Source organism: Sebastes fasciatus, chromosome 2 (assembly GCF_043250625.1).
Source record: "Sebastes fasciatus isolate fSebFas1 chromosome 2, fSebFas1.pri, whole genome shotgun sequence".
Taxonomy (NCBI): domain Eukaryota; kingdom Metazoa; phylum Chordata; class Actinopteri; order Perciformes; family Sebastidae; genus Sebastes; species Sebastes fasciatus.
This window is the reverse complement of record NC_133796.1, coordinates 2,799,774-2,821,354: the sequence shown is the minus strand read 5'-3', so window position 1 is coordinate 2,821,354 and position 21,581 is coordinate 2,799,774. Positions and strand designations below refer to the sequence as shown.

General features: G+C 42.2%; 1 long non-coding RNA gene across 1 annotated transcript; it reads right to left on the bottom strand.

Annotated features, from left to right (window-relative positions):
• Nucleotides 1–7,540: 7,540 nt before the first annotated feature.
• LOC141781950 (uncharacterized) lies at nt 7,541–11,457 on the bottom strand. Its single transcript, XR_012596992.1, has 5 exons — nt 11,377–11,457; nt 10,986–11,112; nt 10,788–10,894; nt 7,805–7,949; nt 7,541–7,676 (listed from the first exon to the last, which is right to left on the bottom strand). It is a non-coding gene; the product is annotated as an uncharacterized LOC141781950 (long non-coding RNA).
• Nucleotides 11,458–21,581: the final 10,124 nt, after the last annotated feature.

Below are 21,581 nucleotides of genomic sequence, written 5' to 3'. Positions count from 1 at the left end.
TTTAGGGACTTTTGGAGATAGCACTGATAGCTACTTTCATTGTGAAAGACTTGGCAACACTGGGCTGGGTTTTTCAGTTGGATCATTTATAAAAATCTAGTGTAAAAACAAGTATTGAGTTTTCTCGGCATGCCATCCTATTGTATGCAATGGATACCAAATCATGCCGAAATTGAGGCACCATCGGCAGCAATTTCTCATGGAAAAGGCCTCACTGCAAAAAATAACAGACTGTTGACAACCGGGGCGGGTACATGACATCAGTGCTAATGCAGGAGCATGGGGGACGACAGAGACCTGTAGTCTATTTTTCATCAAAACTAGACTCTGTAGCAGCAGGACTTCCAAATTGCCTCAGAGCTGTGGCAGCTGCTGAAAAAGCTGCAATGGCATCACGTGACATAGTAGGGTATGCCGATTTAACCCTGTTGGTTCCACATGCAGTGTCAATGATTTTGCTTGAACAAAAGACCTATCACCTTTCAACGGCCAGGTGGCTCAGGTATAACACAATTTGGCTGGAAATGCCTAATATTGTGGTAAAAAGTTGTACCGTTCTAAACCCTGCTACTCTTCTTCCCACAGCAGACGATGGACAGCCACACGACTGTGTTGCTGTAATAACTGAAGTTTGCTCCCCCAGGGCAGATCTGCAGGACAGGCCACTCACCAATGCAGACCTAGAACTGTTTGTGGACGGCTCAGCCTCAAGTGACCCAGCAACTGGTAAAGATCAAGCAGGTTTTGCGGTCACTACATTACATGACACAATATTGGCTCTACCACTCCCCGCCAACTACCGTGCCCAAGCCGCAGAGCTTGTTGCATTGACTGAAGCATGTAAATATGCTAAAGACAGTGAAAGATAGAATGGAACAGTGAAAAATAAACTTGTTAAATGTTGTGAAGAGACAGGTTTGACATGGACAAAGGCATTGCCAATTGTCCTGATGCACATGAGAGCAAAGGTAAGAAGCAGAAGTGGTCTCAGCCCGGTCAGAGCCAGAGACCGGAGGCTGCACGACCTGGAGCCAGGCGACTGGATCATGGTGAAAGACCTGAGGAGGAAGAACTGGAGAGCACGCAGGTGGAATGGGCCCTACCAAGTAATCCTCACCACGGAAACGGCAGTAAAACTGGCAGAGAGAGCAACCTAGTTCTATCAACCAACGCACATCAACATCAGTAAGTGAGCCAACGCTTTCCCCGGTTCTGTGTCGTTGGGGGGAGAGAGGCGGGTGAGTGCACCAAAGTTTCTCAAGCTGCAAGTAAACAACACACTATATGGGGTTAGCTGAGGTCACACTGCTGACGAGATGACGTCAACAGACGCAACATGGCACCCATTCGAACGATTAGAGTGTAGCCGGAGGGCAGGAATCTGCTATCTATTCCTGCTCACCATCATCATCGTCCCACCACTGCTACTGCTACATGAAGGGTCTTGGCGGAATCAAGGCCAACCTTGTGGTACCCTGAACGTCAGACAACACAACCGAAACAAAAGAGACCTGTTGCACCTACATTCCAGACATGACACATGCTAACCCTAACCCGAGTAGGTGTGTGATGTCCTGTACTATTGAGATTGCAATGCGTGCAATGGCTTTGTTGTTGAGTTCTGTGAAGTTGGGTGTGGGGAGACCAATTATCCTGTCAGAGAGTTGGTTATGCGTGTGAGTTTTGACCGGTTAGTGACGGATAACATGTTAAAAACGCAGGTGGAACAGTAGAGTAGGATGGCCTGGATAATGCTGTGGTACAACAGTAGGAGGAGATGGGGGGCGACATGAAGTCTTTTCAGTTTGGGGATGACTGATAGTCTTTGATGGCTCCTTTTTTGGATGTCATTGATGTGTTGGTCAAACCTGAGTTTATTGTCCAGAGTCACTCCGAGGTATTTGAAGGTGTCAACTACTTCAACTGTTTGGGCATATTGATGATAATGGGTGCTGAGGTGAGGTGGGATCGATTTGTATTTCCTTTGTTTTGCCGATGTTGAGGTGAAGATGGTTGTCCTCACACCACTGAGTGAAGAGAGCAACTGTGTTGTGATAGTCCAGGGCAGAGTTGTTGTCTGTGAGTAGGCCAAGAATGGCCATGTCGTCTGAGTATTTGAGGTAGGTGGTGTTGGGTGACGGACTGGTGCAATCGTTGGTGTAAAGCGTATACAGGAATGGGCTCAATATAAGGTATTGTGGTCGTGCCCACCCGCACAGCTTGCAGTCTGTCACTGAGGAAGTTGTGTATGAGATGGATCAGACGGGGGTGAGTGTTGAGATGGTGTAGTTTCCAGCTCATCAGATGCCTTTGGATGGTATTGAAAGCAGAGCTGAAATCCACAAAGAGTATCCTGGCGAAGTTGCTCCGGGAATCCAGGTGCTGGAGGAGGAGATGTAGCAGGCAGGCCACAGCGTCCTCCGTGCCACTCTTAGCCTTATAGGCGAATATGAGGGGATCCAGTTGTGGGGCGACAACTGGCATGATAGTGTTTAGCAGCAGCTTCCCCAGGCACTTCATTATTATGGATGTTAGGGCAATGGGGCAGTAGTGATTGAGTTCTGTGGGCCGGGTTTTTTTGGGGTACGGGATTATGTTTGCAGTTTTCCAGAGGGTGGGTACTTTGGCAGTATGGTAGGATTCACAGAAGAGTGAGTGGAGGTTTGGTGTGAGTTCCTGGGCGCAGGTCTTCAGCACCCTTGCTGGGATGCCATCAGGCCCAGGGCCTTGCCTGTCTTACACTGGCTAAGCTGGCGCTGTACATCCACCTCTGTAAAGGGGGCCGGTTCATCAGGGACTGGTGAGGGGAGGGCTCTCAAACATTCTCCACATTCAGCTGTGAAGTCCTGACTATCAAAACGGGTGTAGAATGTGTTCATTTGTTTTGCAAAGGATGCAGAGTCAGTTATTGCAGATCGTTTGGGTTTTGGTTCACACCCAGTGAGGGTTCTAACCCTCTGGAACGCCTGCTTGGTGTTCATGTTGCCAAATTCAGATTCTAATCAGTCCTTGAATTTCAGTTTAGCCTTAAACACCTAATTTTTTATTTTCCTATTTGCCATTTTGAGGCTGGCCCAGTCTTTGAGCCTAAAGGCATCATGTTTTTCCCTTAGGCTCTGTCTTACTTGGGGAGTGATCCAAGGTTTGGAGTTGGGATATTTCGTTATCGTTTTAACTGGAATGGTGGTTTTCATGCAAAAGTTGATGTAGTCCGTAATGACAAACTCTGTTGTTCAGGTCTCCGTCAAAAACATCCCAGTCAGTACATGCCAGGGAGCCTTGGAGTTGTGTAATGGCGTCCTCCGACCACTGTGGGGCACTGTAACATTATGGCTCATGGCATTTCAGTTCCAGTTTGTATAGCTGAAGTAAACAGACGATGATGTGGTCTGCAAGTCCGAGCGGTGGATATGAACGGGCATGGAATGCATTGGTAATGTTACCGTAACACAAATCCAAGATGTTTGCCCTTCTGGTAGGAATGTCCACACACTGTTCAAATGATGGAAGCATGCAGTCCAGCATACACATGTTGAAATCCCCCAAGATAAACACCGGAGCTCCGGGGTACTTAGCTAACATAGCATTAGCATCCTCGGCTACCAGCTCCGATGTTTGCGCTAGGGGCAATGTGAACACAGCTGACCACAACAGAAGGGAATTCCCGGGGGAGATAGTAGGGACGCAGGGAAAGGGTCGGCAACTCCAGGTCGGGCGTACACACCTGACGGTGCACCTTGATGTTGTTACACCACCTGTTTTTGACGTAAAGGCAGACCCCACCACCACTCTTCTTCTTTGATTGTCCCGTTCTGTCAGATCTGAAGATTGTGAAGTTGTCCAGGCTGACCTCGGCATCGCAGACCGACTCATCGAGCCAGGTCTCGGACGGGGCGATGATACAGATGTCCCTGAAGGCCCTTTCCAGTCGGCAACGGGCGTGTAACAAGTCCATTTTATTCCGGAGCGAACGGACATTCGACAGGATGATGGAGGGGAGAGGGGGTTTAAATGGACGCTTCCTTATTCTGCTGCGAATACCTGGTCTTCCTATGTTCCTTGGTCGAAGCTCCAGCGGTAGAACCACAGGAGGCATGATGTTACACAGCAGCAAGGTCCGGTGTAGCAGGAGTTCATCGCGGCTGTAGGTGAGTAACCTGTTGCCGGTCTCAGGCTGTAGTGCGAAGCTACCGCAGATCAGCCATAAGATCGCGAGTGAGATGACGATCGCTTTGTAAGATCTGATCATGGTCGGTCAGCCCAGTGTGACTTACATAAAACAGAGTACACAAGAACACTTAGACAGGACGCTAGAACATTTAGGCAGACGCTGTCAAACAGAGTACAGTCTGTGCTGTCGCAGCAGAGCGTGCGCCATCTTGCAGCCAATAATCACAATGTTAGCATTATTAGTATGTTGCATTGTTCCTTGTGCAAAAGCTATGATTGCCTCTTTGATCAAGTCTACTGTTGGACAATATGTACATAAACCACAGCTGGAGAAAGGCATTCCTGACCTTTTTCCACCTCCAGGGTGGACGCCACCATTTTATGCTTAATTGAAATCACATGGTATCTTCACATTTTGATTTTGTGTATTAGAATGGTAATGGTAGTAATCAGATATGTTAATTATTAAAGTGAGCATAGAATGCTCAAAGGAAGGTAATGTGATGGAAATGTTCACATCTCCAGTAGAGACTTCGAGACCCCCGAGGAGTTCGTATAAAAGCCTGACTTTTCTGCGCTCTGGGCTCACTTGTCTCAGCTAACTCAGTTGACAGTGCTCGCGAGTCCATCTGCAGATGCTTTGAATTAAATATACTTGAAAGACAAGTTGTGACCTTGGCTTTTGTCTTGTTTTACAGAAGCTGCCACCACAGCATGACATAGAACTCGTTTCACCTGTCTTTCTCTGTTGTTCTTGAAACACTGCCAACTTTTGGGATTAGGAGAAGCTTTTTTTAGATGTACTTTTGCTAATTACAGTCTTGGACTCAACTACAGCGATGTAACAATCAAAACTTCACAACACAGAAAACAAAATGTACCACTGAAGAGTGACCTGTTTTTGCTGTGTAGGCTCATCCACTGTGTGAGAATGTGTAGAGGTAGAATTTTCTTTTTACCCCAAAATCAGAATGACATCACATCCAACATTACAGTGTTATATTGGACAATGTGAGGTTTAAACATTTTGCAGTGCAGAGGTTCAGGTGACGCTCTAATCCCATGAATACAAGAATACAGTGTCAGTGGTCCACCATACCATTCACCATTCCTTAATGAACGCCTAAAAGATTTTGTTAATCTTGTGGTTTTTATGAAATGTGTTGATTATTTTTCTCTTTTTGGTGTCTCGAGTTTTTTCTTCTGACATCCTTCCATTTTTCTTTTCTTTTCTTTTTTGATCATATGAAGAGAACACAACACACTTTTGGAGCAGGCATTTGGAAAGTGGAACACAGTTTTATTGTTTGAGTCACATATTCTCGAAAGTGGGCCTTTCTTTTTCAACCAATGTATCTGAACAATGAAGAAAAACTGTATTGGCATATAGCAATAACCTCCTTTTTATCTTGAGCGCCTGAAAAAACAAGCTGCCTCCAGAAAAGCTTAAATTTCATCACATTCTCTCCCCGGATTGGCAAATCCTGGCTACCTTGTCTACTTCTTCTATCTGTAAGGTGTTCTCCATTGTGTGCTACCGGCGTTAATTGAGAAACATCAGATTCTGATGTTCTGATCAGACAGATTCAGTCACTATGTTTTGCATGCAGATTGGAGTATCACTGCTGGCCATGTTAAAGTGCAGCAGAGAGAAGGAAAAGAAGTGTTAAAGTGGAAAATCCAGGTTCAGGCCAAAAGACAGATGGGTGGGTGTTACATTTCTAAACTTATTATGCAACTAAAAAATAAAAGTCAATTTTGGGTCTTGTCCACTCTTACACAGGTATTTTTGTAAACGTAGCTGTTTCTATGTGTTTTGCCGTTTTAGGTCACTGAAAACGGAGCTTTTATAAAACTCTGGCCACAGAGAAGATTTTCAGAAACTCCATTTTCAGTATTATGTAGACGAGGAAAACTGGAGAAGTTTCTGGCTCATAACATCCGAGTGTGCACTGTTGTGAGGCGTCACTAATGAGGCAACCAGCCCACTGACCTTGACAACGCTTCGATTGTGTTTTTAGGTTTTCATCTGGACAGAGATCTTTTTAAGTGCTTGTGTGGTCGGGATTTTCTTTTTTTTGAGAATGAAATACCCGTGTATGTGCGGACTAGGCCTCACACTATTCTAGCTAACAAGCTGTGGTAGGACGACGTGCAACACAGGGTCGGGAGGATGTTATGTTAACTGGGGGGCGTACAAGGATGTGCAAAATACGTCTTATTTATTGCATTTTCTTATTTATTGGACTTTTGTAGTCTCTGTTGTTCTGTTTTAATTAAATTTATTTTTATAGAGCATTAAATCATAACAGAAGTTATCTCAAGACACTTTTCATACAGAGCAGGTCTAGACCGTACTCTACATTTAATTGTGTCTACATTATTGTGCTGTATCACAAATTGCCCCTTCGGGGTCATTAAAGTTTTCTAAAGTCTAAAATCAAATCACATCACATGCTGAGCCTGCTCCAGCATGTGATCCTGGGTTGGTCATCACCTCAGGCTGTAGAATGTACTTTTGTTTCAAGTCATGTCATGTTACGGGAAACATTCACCATTGTTGTTGTTGTTGTTCACTTGTATTGTTTATCTTGGCACATTACTGCGGAGACTGAAAATGGGTTGATCTGCTGGCTGTAAACCTGCTGGTGCAAAGAAGGAGTGAATGTTTCTCGTAACATGGCATGACTTAAAGCCAAGCAGGAAGGGACAGAACATTAAAAGCTAGAGGCTGAAAATAAACAAAAGCTGGCACAATTTGAATCTGAGAACCTAGCCAGACAACAGGCAATGCAAGACAAGCGTAGAAAGCTTGAGCACCTAGAAGTGAAGTTGAACACTGCAACAGCTGGAGTAAAGGTCTACAATCAAGATTAAGAAACTTTGAAGCTATTAACTTGCTGCAAGATGTTGAACCAGCAGGAGAAAGCCAAGTTCTAAACCTCATGATTCCTACAGTCATTCCTCAATCTCTGCCAGTTACAACACAAGCCCTCTATGCCTCAAGTCCCCCATTCATTCCTCGACCTCTACCAGTTACAAGTCAAGCTCCACCAACTTTAACATTCATGTCTCAAGTGCAGAACAATTCTGATTTGGTCAGCATGCTAGCAGAAGCTATAAGCACCAATCGTCTTCCAACACCAGAGCCGACATTGTTCACTCGAGATCCTTTGAAATTCAAAGACCGTCGACTATCATTTGAAACATTAATAGTCAGGAAAAACATTCCAAAGAATGAAAAACTGTATTACCTAAGAAAGTTCTTAGGTGGTGATTTGTGTAGAAATCTTCAAGTACAGTTTTCTCATTTAACCTGTAGCCCATATAGTCCAACCAGATGACTTATTTAAAACTCACCTGTCTCTTGCTTCTGAAATAAAGCAAATGATGGAAAATGATCATTCAATTAATTTTCTGTTGGTGTCCATTTTATGACATATTCTTCTGTGGAGATTTGCTGCTTTGAAATGCCCTTTGGTCCAGTGACAACCAGGCCAACAATCCTAAAAGAGAATCAATGTTTTCATGACTATGAAATGGGAAACGTTTTTCATACACAGCATAATAAGACAGTTATTATTATTGCAAAATAAGACTCAAAACTTTGTTAGAAGTGTATATATTTCCTTACGTGGTGTATTGTGCTCTGAATCTGACTTTGATTTTGAGGGTGCGGTTGACAAAGGCAGGCAGATTCACTCCATTATTCGGAGTTGGTGACAAGAAAGTGGGAAAGTAATCTCCATCCAGGCATGAAGGAGCATCGTATGAGTCCACTGAAAATCAGAGGAGGAGAGACAGACTTTGATAAAATGGTTATATTCAAATCAGTGTTTATACGTATATAAATATACTATATATATATATATATATATATATATATATAGTATATAGTATATAGTATATAATATTACCATACCATGAACAGCAAACTGCAGAGGAAGCTTGCTTAAAGGAGCAATTGTGCTTTGGTAAGGCGATGTGGTTGTACCAGTTGGTGCAGCGGTGGATGTAGTGGTTGGAAAAGTTGTGGTTGTATACAGTATGACTTTTTTTTTGACATACTATACTATGACTTTTTTTACCCGACATGCTATGCTATGACTTTTTTTACCCGACATACTATAATATGACTTTTCTTTTCGACATACTATACCATGACATTTCTTTTTGTTGACATACTACACTGACTTTTTTTACCCGACATACTATACTATGACTTTTTTTTTAGACATACTATGGAATGACTTTTTTTTGGAAATACTATACTATGATTTTATTTTTTTCGACACACTATACAATGACTTTTCTTTTCGACATACTATACTATGACTTTTTTTCGACATACTATACAATGACTTTTCTTTTCGACATACCATACAATGACTTTTTCTCGACATACTATACTATGACTTTTTTTTTGACATACTATACTATGACTTTTCTTTGGAAATACTATACTATGATTTTATTTATTCAATTTTCGACATGCTATATATGATTTTTTTCTCATTCTTTGACATACTATATTATGATTTTTTTTTCTACATACTATATGACTTTTTTTGGAAATACTATACTATGATTTTATTTTTTTCGACATACTATACTCTGACTTTTTTTCGACATACTATACAATGACTTTTTTTCGACATACTATACTATGACTTTTCTTTTCGACATACTATACTATGACATTTCTTTTTTCAACATACTATAATATGACTTTTCTTTTCGACATACTATACCATGACATTTCTTTTTGTTGACATACTACACTATGACTTTTTTTACCCGACATGCTATACTATGAATTTTTTTACCCGACATACTATACTATGACTTTTTTTTGGAAATACTATACTATGATTTTATTTTTTTCGACATACTATACTATGACTTTTCTTTTCGACATACTATACTAGGTCTTTTTTTCAACATACTGTACTATGAATTTTTATTTCGACATACTATACTATGACTTTTCTTTTCGACATACTATACCATTTCTTTTTGTAGACATACTATACTATGACTTTTTTTACCCGACATGCTATACTATGAATTTTTTTACCCGACATAATATACTATGTCCTTTTTTTTTGTCGACATACTAAACTATAACTTTTTTCACTTCGAAAAAAAAGTCATAGTATAGTATGTCGAAAAATGTTGTGAAAAAAAGGTCATAGCATAGTATGTGGAAAAAAAGTCATATAAATTTAGTATGTTGAAAAATGTTTTGAAAAAAAGTCATAATATAGCATGTCGAATAAGTCATAGTATAGCATGTTGAAAAAAAGTCATAGCAAAGTATGTCCAAAAAAGTCATAGTGTAGTATGACGAAAAAAAGTCATAGAATAGCATGTCGAAAAAAAAGTAATATTATAGCATGTCGTAAAAAAGTCATAATATAGTATGTTGAAAAATGTTATGAAAACAAGTCATAGTATAGCATGTCGAAAAAGGAGTAAAAAAAAAAAGTTATAGTATAATATGTCAAAAAAAAGGTTCACACACCAATCCTGTGATGAGCTTATAAAATACAGGCTTGCTATGGGCTAAACTACCCATCAGTATTTAAAGTAGTTAAAATAGCTCCACCTATGCCAACTACAACAGTATTATTCTGCTTACAGCCAATAAATAACAATATAACACTGAAAGGAGATATTCTGCTCCACTTTTACTTTTGACATGTTAAATACATTTTGCTCACAATATTTCCTACGTAAGATTTTTAATGCAGGATTTTTACTTGTAATGGAGCACTTTTCCACTGTGGTATTCGCTCACTGTACTTAAGTAAATGATCTGAATATATCTTTCACCACTGAAGAAGTGAATTCCTTCATTTAAAAATACAGATATTAGCTTGACTCTGAAAGGCAAGGTTAAGTTTACTTCAGTTAAAGGAGAAGAAAAGTAAAAGATGGTCTGATTTGTGATGGAACAACGTGGGACATATGAGTCAATGGACTCATATATCATGCTTGTTTTTTTTTATTATTATGTGATTTAATGAGAGATAAACAATCTGTAGGAGAGCTAACGCTGGAGTTTAACTGCTCCTGAACATCAGTGATTGTCTGAATGCTAAAAGGGGACTCACCAGAGTGAAGAGTTGCTTTAGTGCAGTGGACTTGATGATGATGATGATGATGATGATGATGATGATGATGATGATGATGATGATGATGATGTCTCTTTTCCTGCAACATCTGTCTCAGCAGCAGCTCCTCCTTCTGGTTCATGTCTGGTAAATATCCACAAATCCAAAAGTTGTATTCACAGCAACAATATCCATCACAGAGAAGAGCAGCAATTTACAGCAGAGCTTGGCTGATGCTGGATCTTTGAGTTAAACAAGTTTTAAATAAAAATGTGTTATATTAAGTGTTTTTATTAAATCATTTTGACAAAGATATGGACTGAGCAGGACTTTTTACAGTGGACAGTGCTCTCTGGTGGACAAACACTGACACTGTTTCTAAATCACCTCAAACATGTGTTCCTGTTCTTGAAGTGTCTTATAGATATCTAGTACACCGGTGCGGATATATCCGTGATAAACTAACAACATGTCATGTTGGCAGTCAGACACCATACATACCTGCTTCAGAGTTGGTGCTGTAGGCTTCGTCCCAGCAGGTGAGTCCGGCTTACACCTGTGTCCTCTCTCCAGGTGCAACAGCAAATACATGCAAATGTTTTCCTGACCTACAGTAGGATCATAAACACATGCAACACATATTAGCCAGTTTATTAGGTCCACCTATCTCAACCGAATGCAGTCCTGCAGAAATCTTACCTTGCACGGCAGTTCCACTCCAACTCCTGCTGACTTCCTGTCACTAGTGATAATCGCAGGATCACAGAACACAACAAACCATCTGCAGAAATCCTCTCTTCATGAAGGTTATAGTGTTCAGTTTGTTCTTAAAATATTTTAGAGAGACCGCATTAGTTTTAGCTTGGTGTATCTAATAAACTGGCATATAAAACTACAGTGTATTTGTAATCCAAACATGTGGCCTCGACTCTGAATAAATGTTTCCTGATCTTTCTCTGACTGCAAATTTATACAGTATATAATATACATGCAGCTATATAGTATTCTGTTTTAGCAGTTATAATTGAAGAAATCACTTAGCTTAATAGTTTTACTAACAGGAAATGATACAACACATACACTTTCTGACATCAATCAAACTGCAGTTTACAACTACAACGTAAATTAAACTTCACAAAGAGACATCAAAATGTTTCCCCCTAAATAAAACATTAATCGTTATCCTAATTGTTGTGTCCTGATGAGTTCCTGGAGATGTTTCACCACCTTCCACAATTAGCTTAATGTTTTCCAGCTGTTAATGGATCCACCATTTGCTTTGTGCACTGCATTGTGGGACATAGTGTCCATTGGCAACTGACCGGTTTTGAGTATACTCAATTTAGTCACTTTTCAGTGTGTGAACACACTCAAACCCTATTTAGAATTAGTGTGTGTATCAAAGAATAAACATCTACAGATTAGGAACTTTGAATGAAAAGGTTTGTATGTTAAAACTGAGACACTTTAAAATGCTCGTGTGTGCATGTTTTGTTTTTTAATTAACCTGTACTGTGTGTAAAGTTTTAATTAAATAGAAAGTACATACTAGTTTTGCTGGATGTTTTCTCACGTCTTTGATAAACAACATCCCAGATAAAACACTCCGTCAGTTTAATGTCTACATTTCTGTCTTCACTTCTGTGTTGTCTTACATCACTCTGATGAATGTGAGCAGAATTAGATGAAGACCAACAGGTGAATTATTTAATGTGGAATGGAGAAAAGTTTCTTGATCTTATATTAATATTAACAACAGTTGTTCCCGGTGATGTACAGATTAAAAAATGTTAAAGAGTGAGTTCACCTAAATATAAAACAAACTAACAAACAAAGTTGTTTTTTCTCATTTATCTTTATTTTTTAGATATGTTTAGTTTTATTAGTCCAGGTTGTTAAATTAAATGGAGGTGAATGTATATATTCTGTGTTATATTCACCTATTCTAAAATGATGTATTTGAATATTTCTGCATACTGGGGTCCCTAAACAGTCTTGAATTACATAAATTGGGTATCACTGTAAAGTTGAGACTCTTGTGAATTCAATGGGCCCAACTGTATTCATGTGTGATGATGTTAGTCCCCATAGGAGACATTTCATTGTAGTGAGACCATTTATGTATTTTTTTAAACTTGATCTCCCTGTATAAAATGACCTGTGGTGACCTCTAGGATAATCACAGCCTCATGAAACCTTACAGCCACAAACTAGAGAACTAGAGCATTCAGAGGATGGATGGCTTTCCTAGCTAGATTGACAATAAGGGGGTTTCTGAGCAGTTTACACAACAGAAGAACTCGCAATCCAATCGCCAAAAAAAAAATGCAATTCTTGCAGAAATCTCCAAATGTCAAAAGTTTTTGATCCCAAATCACAGCATGGCTTTTAATATGGTGTTCCTCAAGGTCTTAGTGTCTTAATGTCTTGAGGGATTATTTATTTATCATTTTTATCAATTCTGGAGTGGTAAAAAATGGTTAAATTTAGCACCAAATCTGTGTAACAAATTGTATCAACCCAAAAATAGCAACTTATGAGACATAATAGAGCATGGGGATGACCATCATATACTTCTATCATAGTGTTCTAAACCTTTATACACTTTTACGATTCATTTTAAATAATTCATTCATTCATGTTTATTTCTTATTAATTATGGAAGTTTTTATTGGTTTACCGGAAATCAGACGAGACAGGTAGTGATGTGACGTGCTGTGCCGAGGCTTCGGAGCATGTGTTGAGTAATCCAGGAAGTTTTCTGTGAAGCGCATATCGAGGCTCGTATCGTATAGAACGATGACGTCATTGAAGATGCCAGAAGCCGAAGTACAGCCAAGAACTTATTATTCCTGAATAAAAACAAATAATGTCTCCCATCTATCATTTTCCTATAGTTACACAAGCACATTCACTATCCTCTGCCCGGTTAAACCACTGCCATATATCTGTCTGTTTTACACTATTTGACCAATAAGTGGTTTCGTGTGTACATGAAGCCCAGATGAAGCCTAATGAAATGAACCCTTTTGCGAACCAATTTGTGGAGAGCTTCAGTGTGTTACCACCTGGCTCAAGGCTGGCAACAAAAAGGGAGGCCACAATCTGTGTGAAAAACTCCTTTAAAGAAAATGTTACATCGACCAATTTCCCAGTCCTGATCCCGGACGAGCCCCCAAATATTACCACCTGGCTCAAGGCTGGCAACAAAAAGGGAGGCCAAACACATATCTCAATCAGAAAGTAATTTATTTAACTCAAATTAACCGACATAATCAACTAAATGGTGGGGTGTGTAAGTAGGAGAGAGATCAGTCATGTTAGTAATGTTTGCATGAGTGAATATATGGTGTAATACGTGTTGGCTGGTGTGACAAACCAAACAAAGACAGAACGGTGAGGTAGATGAAGCAGGCCCAGCTGAGAGAGAGTGAGACTGTCAGAAGGCAGTCCTTTTATGGCTTCTCGGCAGTCCAGCCCAGATGGGCAGGTACAACAGACGACCTTCCCAGCTACACCAACCAGCTTCTCCCTGGATCTGCTAAAGGCTGCAGCAAGGCACTCAGTCAGTAGAGTGAGAGAGAGGTCATCACAAGTGCTTCATGAAGCTTAATTTCACCATCACTAGAGACAGGTAGGTCACAGGCAGGCAGGGTTGGCAACAGGAAATCAGTCCAGAACAAATTGCTGGCTAGTCATGCATGGGTGATGATGAACAATCTGGCAAAGAGTGTCTGTGAGGCTGGGGTATATATACTGGCAGTGAGCAATGTGGACCAGGTGAACAGAGTTCCCTTGATGATGGTGGGCGTGGCTGAAGCTAAAGAGCGGGAAAACCAGGGTGACTGGACATGCAGAAATGAGCAGGTGACTGGTAATGCAGTAATCCCCTATATCGGTATTGGGAAATTGGGAAACTTTATTTTACTGCCTGCATTTATTAAGCTTATACTCACTATGGCAGAAAGCATTATGTGTTGTTGATTTATATTTCCATGGCACTCAAAGCTGCCTTTTTCTTCAAGATTGCTGCTTGTGAATGGAGGTTTAATGATGACTTAAAGGTCACCTATTATGCAAAATGCACTTTTCCATGTCTTTTAAACATCAATATCTGTCCCCAGTGTGTCTACAGGTCACCATAGTATCATAAAAGACCATCCTCTCTCTTTTTCTCCTGCTCCATTTGTCTGGAAATGGGTGTGGAAAAACGCTGCGCAGCTTTTCCTTACAATGGTGACGTCGTTAGCGAATTGCAAGCCATATAAGGGTTTCCTGTTAGAACCAGAGCAGAACCAGCAGCTAGATGACCCCGCCCACAGAGCGTCACTCTCCTCCGCATCCTAACTATGAGCAAAGTAGCTCCTACTGTTAGTCTGCAAGAACCAGCAGAACAGGCTTCATGTACTCCCATCATCTAAATATGAAACATGTTCTTTCACGGAGGCTTTATGTAATTACACTGTTTCAACAGGTGATATTTATATATTATATATATTTGATGTCATGCATGTTGAAGAGTACAGGTAGTAAATAGTGACTGTAAGCAACACAACACATTTCTGTTTCACAGTCAAACTTTATTTGAGTAGACAGATGATAATATTAATTATACACAGCATCCCACCTGCAGTTATGTTAACATGGTACAGGAGAAAGTCTTTTCCAGCTCCGGTAAGCTCCGGTGAGTGTAACGTTAACCGGCCTGTAGTCATGGTAACACAGAGACAGCTCCTACAGTAACTAATATACCATTACTCTGATTACTTTACTACGTTTATCAGCTGTCTTTTACCAGAAATAATGAACTGACTACTGTTTCACATCTTCTATTTTCCACCCTGATGTTCGCTGTGTTTACACACCGTCTCATAGCGGTAGCTACATGTTAACTGTATTGACATCTGCTCACTGCTAATGTTTTCTTCTCCACTGGGATGATTCTGTCGGTCATTTCTCACAGATGGATCTGTAAACACAAACGTAAAACAGAGTGTATGTTTACGGTTTACAGAGTTGATGCAGAATGTAAACACTGAGCTAACTAACAGAGATATAAATAGCATTATTTAGTCTGGACCGCAGATGTTGTTCATTTGTCGCCGATTTCTGATCAGATTCCTCCGGTAACGTGCGCTGGGTGAAGTTTCTGGTTTATAAACTTTTGAAGTAGTTTATAAACTCTTCCTGCTGCTTCTCTCGCTCCCTGCAGTCAGAGCTACAGTCAGAGCTACAGTCAGACCTACAGTCAGACCTACAGTCAGAGCTACAGTCAGAGCTACAGTCAGACCTACAGTCAGACCTACAGTCAGAGCTACAGTCAGAGCTACAGTCAGACCTACAGTCAGACCTACAGTCAGACCTACAGTCAGAGCTACAGTCAGAGCTACAGTCAGACCTACAGTCAGAGCTACAGTCAGACCTACAGTCAGACCTACAGTCAGAGCTACAGTCAGACCTACAGTCAGACCTACAGGGAGAGCTGCAGTCAGACCTACAGGGAGAGCTGCAGTCAGACCTACAGTCAGACCTACAGGGAGAGCTGCAGTCAGACCTACAGGGAGAGCTGCAGTCAGACCTACAGGGAGAGATGCAGTCAGACCTACAGTCAGACCTACAGGGAGAGCTGCAGTCAGAGCTACAGTCAGACCTACAGTCAGACCTACAGGGAGAGCTGCAGTCAGACCTACAGTCAGACCTACAGGGAGAGCTGCAGTCAGACCTACAGTCAGAGCTACAGTCAGACCTACAGTCAGAGCTACAGTCAGACCTAAAGTCAGACCTACAGGGAGAGCTGCAGTCAGACCTACAGTCAGACCTACAGGGAGAGCTGCAGTCAGACCTACAGTCAGAGCTACAGTCAGACCTACAGTCAGACCTACAGGGAGAGCTGCAGTCAGACCTACAGTCAGACCTACAGGGAGAGCTGCAGTCAGACCTACAGTCAGACCTACAGTCAGACCTACAGTCAGACCTACAGGGAGAGCTGCAGTCAGACCTACAGTCAGAGCTACAGTCAGAGCTACAGTCAGACCTACAGTCAGAGCTACAGTCAGACCTACAGTCAGAGCTACAGTCAGACCTACAGTCAGACCTACAGTCAGAGCTACAGTCAGACCTACAGGGAGAGCTGCAGTCAGACCTACAGTCAGACCTACAGGGAGAGCTGCAGTCAGACCTACAGGGAGAGCTGCAGTCAGACCTACAGTCAGACCTACAGGGAGAGCTGCAGTGAGAGCTGCAGTCAGACCTACAGTCAGAGCTACAGTCAGACCTACAGTCAGAGCTACAGTCAGAGCTACAGTCAGACCTACAGGGAGAGCTCCGGGGGAGGGGGAGAAAGTGACGCTGTGTTGAGGGTGTGACGGCCCCTGCCTCACTACTGAGATGCCAGTGTGGATTTGGCCATTCATTCTTTCCCTGTGTCCTTGAAGGTATCACGGGAGAGGATGCCTGATGCAGAGCACCTGATGCCTGATGCAGAGCACCTGATGCTGGCGCGTCCGGAGTATAAAAGCCCCAATCAAGTGCTGCCCAGCCCCTCTTTTCCTTCACCTGGACTCATACCTGTCAGAACCTGCCGGGCTGCCTTTGTTTGACTTTTCTTTAGTTTCCACTTACAACACATCACACATCCACATCTACATTACTGATGTTACTGACTGACACACTCCACATTTGTAGTTATTTCTGTATATTCTTAATTTATTTGTAATAAATATCTTTAATTTACAATCAATCACTGCGTCCTTTCCCGTATTTGTCATGGCCTAGGAGCCGGTCTATGACAAATTGGGGGCTCGTCCAGCTTTTTTCCCGTTTGTGCCGCGACTTTTTGATAAGATCTGGTAATGAGTGTTTTTGTGCTTTTGGGCACTTTGGTAATTAGTTGCGCTCTTTGTGACTTGTTTGGACCATTTGGGTCAGTTAAAACGGTAAAAACTGTCTGCAGCAGAAGTTTGATCTTCGCCTGTTCGTGTGTTTCAGAGAATTTGGCGTGCGTAAAGTTTGTTTGGAGCGCCCGCGGCGCGCGGCTTGTTCCTTTGTTACCTAGTACCTTGTGTGCGCGAATGTTGGTTTGAGGGAAAGGACAACGTATTTGGGATGCTTTACAGGGTAAATTTAATGACTTTTATAGGACTTTGGATTTGTAGTTGTTTCTTACCTGGATTTTGTGGAGAGAGGAGTTTGTTTCGCCGTCTTTGTTTGCGCTTAGATCAGCTGGCCCAGATGACACTTGCGAGTTGCTCTGTGCGTAATTGTTGCAAAGTGGTGCAGAGTTTTCCCTTGTAGGCTGTAGCGACGTTCCCTTTGGGTTCGTTGAGCTGATTTATTTGTAGTGCTGTGGCAAAAGTGGTTGAAGCTTTCATGCTTCACGGGAGCATATCCGTGGTTTCAGGGGGTTGCTAGCTTGCTAGTCGCTCTGCTGGGCCAGCGGTCTTCAGTGCATAAATACCCACCGCAAGTAGCTGCATGAAGACTAGGGATGAGCTTAGTTAGCTGGGTTTTTCTTTAGATAGCGGGGAAACTCTAAACCGTGTTGAGGAGTATTCCTCTTTGAGCGCAAGAGTAGACATTGTGGTGTCTGCCTGGTGCGGTTGTGTGCGTAACGGTGGATTTGCTCAGTTGTCAGTTGGCTTTTTGACTTTGTAAATGTCTGAGATTGAGGCGTTCATTGCTGCTCCGTCTCTGGAGTCCCTGGATACCTGCACAAAAGAGCAGTTGCTCTTGATTGCCGAGCATTATTCAGTGGTTGTTGTAGGAGACAAGCGTATGAAAGAAAATATTAAAGAGCCTATAAAATCAAAATTAATCGAAATAGGAATTATGCCCGGAGATGAAGAGAAGTCTTCTCCAATTCCTTCTGTTATGTCCTTTCAGACTCAAGGACTAACTTTTGAGCAACAGAAGGAGATTTTGATGTTGCAGTTTGAACATGACAAAATGAAACATGAATTGCAAATTGAAGTAGAGCGAATCCGTCAGCAATCAGAGGCGGAAAGATTAAATATGGAGGGATATCGTTTGTCTATGATCAAAGATGGCGTGTTGTCTGGTGAGAATGAAGGCGGACAAGTGCCCAGGTCTTCTGTGAATCGTTTTGATGTGAATAACTTGCGCTTGTTACCGAGGTTTAATGAGAAAGATCCAGACACCTTTTTCTTGCTGTTCGAGCGTGTAGCTAAGGCTAGAAATTGGCCTGAGGCTGACTGTGCACTTATGCTTCAGTGTGTCCTCTCAGGGAAAGCGCAGGAGGCGTATTCATCATTGAGCCTTAAGGATAGCTCTAGCTATGATAAAATAAAATCTGCTGTTCTTAAGGTGTATGAGCTTGTGCCAGAGGCTTATCGCCAGCGTTTTAGATCATGGGAGAGAAAAAATGGCCAAACATACGTGGAGTTGGCAAGAGACCTGTCAACACACTTTAAGCGGTGGTTAAGCGCCCTTGACGTCACCTCTTTTGAGGATCTGTGTGAATTAATGATTTTGGAGCAGTTTAAAAATTGTCTTCCGGATCGTATTGCGACATACATCACAGAACGGAGAAACACTACTGCGGCTGAGGCTGCTGTGTCAGCTGATGAGTATGTGTTGCTCCATAAGAGCAGTTTCAAAGAACGCTCTGTGGCACGTGATGGTTTTGGTTGGAGAGGAATCGGTTCTGATGCTGGATCATATGAGATGCGTTCAAGGAGAGTGGGTTTTTCGAAACCTGACTTTAAAGCAGGTGGTAACTTGAACAACAGTGATGGCTGTAACTATTGTCGTGAGAAAGGACATTGGAAGGCAGATTGTCCTTTGCTAAAAGTTAAAGCTAAGGGAATGAGAGCTTATGTTAAACCTGCTGCATTTGCTGCTCCTGTTAAAAACTGCTGTGCTGCTGAGTTGCTAACTTCTCACTCTTGTGAAGTGGATGTTTTGGCAGCCTATGTTCCCTTCATATGAGATGGGTTCGTGTCACTGGTAGACAGTGATGTGAAAGTCCCAATAAAGATTTTGAGGGATACAGGTGCCTATGATTCATACATTGTTGACTCTGTTTTGCCTCTGTCTGAGGAGTCTGATACTGGTGACAGTGTTCTCAGTCGTGGGATGGGCCTGAAAATTCTCCCTGTTCCTTTGCACAGGATGGTTCTCAGCTGTGAGCTGGTTAATGGCGAGGTAGCTGTTGGTGTGCGTCCAGCGTTGCCTATTGATGGTGTCCATTTTATTTTGGGCAACGGCTTGGCTGGTAGCCGAGTTTGGACCGATTCTCATCCCGCACCTGTGGTTACATCTTGTCCAACGGAGTCTGTGTCTGACGAGAGCTCCAGGGTGTTACCAGAAGTCTTTTCATCCTGTGTGATTACACGTGCTATGAGCAAAGTAGACCCTGACATGTCATCTGACATCAACAGTGATGATGTACTTTTGGAGGTCCCATCTCTGTCTGAGCTTCCGGTGTCGCTGTCACACTGTGAGGTGTTAAAGGAGCAACGTAGCGATTCTTCTTTGAAAGACATATTTGAACGTGTTTTGCCTGGCTCTGAGATAAATAGTGCTGCAAATGGATACTTCTTAAGTAATGAGTTGTTGTTCAGAAAATGGGTTCCTGTTGATGAGGATGGTGTGAAAAATGATGTTTTCCAGATGGTGGTGCCAACTAAGTTTCGTTCCCTTGTTTTGAAAATGGCACATGACGAGTGTGGACATTTTGGTGTCCGGAAAACATACTTGAACATCCTGAAACATTACTTTTGGCCACGGGTCAAAAGGGATGTGGCCGCATACATTAAAACCTGCCATGTGTGCCAGTTAACTGGAAAACCTAATCAGAGGATCAAGCCTGCACCACTGCAGCCTATCCCAGCTTTGAGTGAACCCTTTACACATCTCATTGTGGACTGTGTGGGTCCGTTGCCGTGTTCCAAGTCCGGTTGTAAATATCTGCTCACGGTAATGTGTCAGACCACCAGGTATCCAGCTGCCTATCCTTTGAGGTCGATTACGACCAAGGCTGTGGTTAAGGCCTTATCACAGTTCATATCTATATTTGGTATCCCTAAGGTGATCCAGAGTGACCAAGGGTCAAATTTTTCGTCTCATTTATTTGGGCAAGTGTTGAAGATGTTGCGCATTAAACAGAACCAATCATCGGCCTATCATGCGCAAAGCCAGGGGGCCTTGGAAAGGTTCCACCAGACTCTTAAGTCTCTTCTACGTGCATATTGTACGGAGCTAGATAGAGACTGGGAGGAGGGGCTTCCATGGCTGATGTTGGCTGCAAGGGAGGCTGTACAGGAAAGTACAGGCTTCAGCCCTAATGAGTTGGTCTTTGGACATTCTGTGCGTGGGCCCTTGTCAGTGTTGAAAGATGGCTGTGTTGACACTGAGCCGCCAAGGAGCCTAGTTGACTATGTCAATGGATTTAGACATCGTTTGTTTGTTGCTGGTAGTATGGCACAGGAAAAGTTGTGCCTGTATCAAGGTAAGATGAAGAAGCTGTATGACTGTCGTACAGAGCGACATGAGTTCAATCCAGGAGACCAGGTTTTGTCACTTATGCCTATTATTGGTTCACCATTTCAGGCTAAGTACACAGGTCCATACACCGTCACAGAGAAAAGGTCTGACTTGAATTATATCATAGCAACACCAGAGCGGAAGAAAACCAAACGTCTTTGCCATGTGAATCTCCTGAAACCATACTATAGGCGTGAAATTGACACAGACCTAGATCAGGAGGTGAAAGATGGTGTTCATCCAGCTCTTACTGTGACTTCGGAGGGTTCGGTGCATGAGGGAGATGGAGTGCCAGAACCTGACGATAGTCTGCTGTATGGAAGGTTGAAAAACTCAGAATCACTTTGTAATTTGGACAAGTTGCTGGCTCATTTGTCGGAGTCGAAGCGGGAGCAGTTGTCAGAGTTGGTACGCAAGTATCCGTGTTTGTTTGGCGACATTCCTTCACAAACTGATTGGGCGGAACATGATATTGATGTTGGAGATGCAAAGCCGATAAAGCAACACTTTTACCGCATGGCACCATCTAAACGTGGTTATTTGGATGCTGAGGTTGAGTACATGCTTCAGAATAATATTGCTGTACCATCGTCAGCTAGTTGGGCTTCACCGTGTATTTTGGTGCCCAAACAGGATGGAACACCTAGATTCTGTACAGATATGAGGAAAGTGAATTTTGTGACAAAATCTGACTCATTTCCTCTGCCACGTATGGATGATTGCATTGATCAGGTGGGGTCCGCCAAGTTTGTTAGCAAATTCGATTTGCTTAAAGGTTATTGGCAAGTACCT